A 3,871-nucleotide genomic window follows, 5' to 3' on the forward strand; every position below is an offset into this window, starting at 1 on the left:
GGGGGGAGGGGCAGCACCTCACAAACCTGCCCCCGACACACCCAGCCGAGCCGAGTCCCGGGGCTGCGGGAGGATGAGGCGGGAGACCGTGTGGGAAGGGCCTGACCAGCTCCCAGGCCCATGGGGCCTCAGGAGCAGCCAGGACACAAGGATCGGCTCCTGAGAGCCGGAAGCTGCTGGTCACCCAGGAACACAGCCCAGAAGGGTGTTCAGACCCAGAAAGATGGCAGCAACTGCCCGGCTGGCGTGGCTCAGTGGTTGAGCACCGACCCATGAACCAGGAGGTCACGGTTCGATCCCTGGTCAGGGCACACACCCGGGTTGCGGGCTCCCTCCCCAGCGGGCAACTGGGAAAGCGAGGATGGAAAGCAGGCCTGGCCCCTTGTCTTGGCACCAAACCGCCAGGCCCCCTGTGAGCCCCCCTGAGCCACTGCCTCTCCCTCCGTACCCGCTGGTCCTGCCGCAGTCCCGACGCCACCAGCAGGCAGAAGGGGCTCCCCCCACTGCGCCAGCTGGGGGAGCTCACGGGTCCCGCCAGATGCAAGGCCTGCGGGAGAGACAAGACAGGGGGGTGAGAGCAGCGCACCCCGTGGCCGACGACCGCTCAGGCTGTGACGGTGTTGGTGCCTGAATTCCAGCCACAGGCAGATCCCACGTCAGACACAGGAAGAGGCCAGAGCCTGGGGACAGAACCGCATGGACCGTCACCGTGTCACCAGGCCAGGGAGAGGCCAAGGGTGCGAGCCACCAGGCTGACGGCGGGAGTCCTCGTCCCCAAACCCTTGCCCACAAGGCTCTGGGCAGCTCGGGGAAGCGGGGTGGCAGTGCACACGAGGTGGGCACGGGCCGGGCGCTCGCACAACACCCTCGGGCGGGGAAGGCGGGGGAAGCTCACCCAGGGAGGCCGTCAGCGCCACGTTCTCCAGCAGCGCGTCGCGGTACAGACGCCGCCGAGCCTCATCCAGGAGCCGCCGCTCCTCCCGGGAGAAGCGGACGGCCATGTCCTCGAGGGTCACACAGCCCTGCCAGGGTGGGGAGAGAGGGGAGGGGACAGGGGGAGAGGAAACAAAGCATCCATGTGAGGGAATTAAGTGCGGGGGACCCTTCGGCATGCAGGCCGGAGCTCTGACCACTGAGCCACTGGCCAGGGCCACCATCAAATCTGGGTCCATCAGCCCCCAGTACCAGCGCCTGAGGCCATGGGTTTACACTCCCTCCCAACGTGCGCATCACTCCTTCCAGCACCTCCCTTCACGCCCCCAACCCCTCACTGCCACCCCCTCCCACCAACACACACCACATGCATCTCCCAGCTTCACCACACGCCCGTGTGCACATGGCATCCGGAGGGCTTGGCACATGTGATCAGAATCCCATCCTGCCCTGGCCGGTGTGGCTCAGTGGATAGAGCGTCGGCCTGCGGACTGAAGGGTCCCGGGTTCAATCCCTGGTCAAGGGCACATGCCCGGGTTGCAAGCTCGATTCCCAGTGTGGGGCGTGCAGGAGGCAGTCGATCCGTGATTCTCTCTCATCATTGATGTTTTTCTCTCTCTCTCCCTTCCTCTCTGAAATCAACAAAAATATATTAAAAAAAAAAAAAAAAAAAAAGGAATCCCATCTGCCCAGGCCTCCAGGGCCCTGACTGCCAAGGGCACCCCCAGGCCCGCTGTGCAGGCCTCCCTGCCCCCCTCCCTGCCCGACCCTGACCCTCCCTCTCTCCTCGGCCACCTGGGACCACACGCGGGTTTCAGACACCCTCAGCCCTCACTGAGTCTCCGCTGCCAAGTGTCCCCTCAAAGGCTCAGCTTCCTGCCGCTAATGACGCCCAGGCCCACGTGCCTCACATCACCCCCCCGGCTCTCCCCGAGGCCCCCCCTGCATCTGAGCGAATCCCGCGAAGCTCAGAGCCTGTGAGCCACCTTCCCTGCCACCTCACTGCCGCACTCCACATCCGTCCCTTCTTCTCTTTTTTTTTTTTAAATATATTTTATTGATTTTTTACAGAGAGGAAGGGAGAGAGATAGAGAGTTAGAAACATTGATGAGAGAGAAACATCGATCAGCTACCTCCTGCACACCTCCTACTGTGGATGTGCCCGCAACCAAGGTACATGCCCTTGACCGGAATCGAACCCGGGACCCTTGAGTCCACAGGCCGACGCTCTATCCACTGAGCCACACCGGCCAGGGCTCTCTTCTCTTTTTTAATCCTCGCCCGAGGATATTTTCCCACTGATTTTAGGGAGAGTGGGAGAGAGAGGGAAGACAGAGAGAAACATCCCTGTGAGAGGAGCACATCCATTGGTTGCCTCCTGCACCCACCCCGACGGGGGGAGATGGGGGAGGGGAGCCTGCAACCAAGGACGTGCCCTTGACCGGAATCGAACCTGGGACCCTTCGGTCCACAGGCCGACGCTCTATCCACTGAGCCACACCGGCCAGGGCACATCCATCTTTTGTCCACTACCCTCTGCACTCCCGCAACCCCTCCCCCATGGCCCCTACTCTGCCTCAGGTGTCTTTGTGAAGCGGCCCCCACCCCCCCCAGGGGGTGTCCAGCAGGAGACCCAGCCTTGGCCCCGCAGGCCCCTGGTGACCTAAGGACACGGCCACCAGGACTGAAGCTGCTGCTGCGGGCTCTGACCCACAGCTCCATCGCGGTCCGTCCACCACGGGCGGCGTGGGTGTCTCCATCAGAACCCTTCACCTGAGCCCCCGACTTGAAATCCCCTCAGGAGTCCCTGGGACATCTCGGTTCAATACGGACAAAACCTGGCTCCTACTATTCCCACGGAAACCCACTCGTACACCTGGCCAGGCTGCTCAGTGGTTAGAGCGTGGTTCCGACAGGCCAGGGTTGTGGGTTCAATCCCCAGTCAGGGCACAGACAAGAACCAACCAATGCGTGCCTGAGTGAGTGGGACAGCAAGTGGATGTTTCCTTCTCTCTCTCTCTTCCCCTCACTCTACAATCATTTTAAAAAGAAAAAAAGAAATTTCTCTTACATCTACCCTGGCCGGTGTGGCTCAGTGGATAGTGTCGGCCTGCGGACCGAAGGGTCCCGGGTTCGATTCCGGCCAAGGGCACATGCCTGGGTTTCGGGCTCGATCCCCAGTAGGGGGTGTGCAGGAGGCAGCCGATCCATGATTCCCTCTCATCATTGATGTTTCTCTCTCTCTCTCCCTCTCCCTTCCTCTCTGAAATCAATAAAAAGATATTTAAAAAAAAAAAATAAGTGGAACAACAAATCGATGTTTCTCTCCCCCTCCCCCCCCCACAAATCAATAAATTAAAAAAGAAAAAAGGAAGTTTGCTTGGATTTACTTAAAATGCATACACGAAGAGCAAGAACCACGCCTCCTCCACGCCCCCTACTGGGAACTGAGCCCACGACCCCGGAACCAAACCCACCCGCGACCTCGGGGCACCTGGGGCGGCGCTCAGCCACCTGAGCAACAGCAGCAGCCCGGCAAGCCTGACTTTTTTTGTTTTGTTTGTTTTTTAAAATATATATTTATTGATTTCAGAGAGGACCCCCTCCCCCCCCCACAAATCAATAAATTAAAAAAGAAAAAAGGAAGTTTGCTTGGATTTACTTAAAATGCATACACAGACTCCACCTGTCTTCAACCTCCACCCCACCGCGGGTTCGGCCACACAGACACTCGTGGGGACCATTGCAGTGGCCTCCTCCGTGGCCTCCCTGCACCCCCACAGTCCGCTTTCTGCGCTGCCACCAAAAAGCTTGTCAAGCCCTGGCCAGTGTGGCTCAGTGGCTAGAGCGTCGGCTCTGCACTGCCACCAAAAAGCTTGTCAAGCCCTGGCCGGTGTGGAACAGTGGCTAGAGCGTCGGCCTGCGGACTGAAGGGTCC

At 60.0% G+C, this 3,871-nt stretch overlaps 1 pseudogene; it reads right to left on the reverse strand.

Annotated features, from left to right (window-relative positions):
* LOC102259960 overlaps nt 1-1,295 on the reverse strand; it is a 2,733-nt pseudogene extending 1,438 nt beyond the window's left edge.
* Nucleotides 1,296-3,871: the final 2,576 nt, after the last annotated feature.

Source organism: Myotis brandtii, unplaced genomic scaffold (assembly GCF_000412655.1).
Source record: "Myotis brandtii unplaced genomic scaffold, ASM41265v1 scaffold1554, whole genome shotgun sequence".
Taxonomy (NCBI): Eukaryota; Metazoa; Chordata; class Mammalia; order Chiroptera; family Vespertilionidae; genus Myotis; species Myotis brandtii.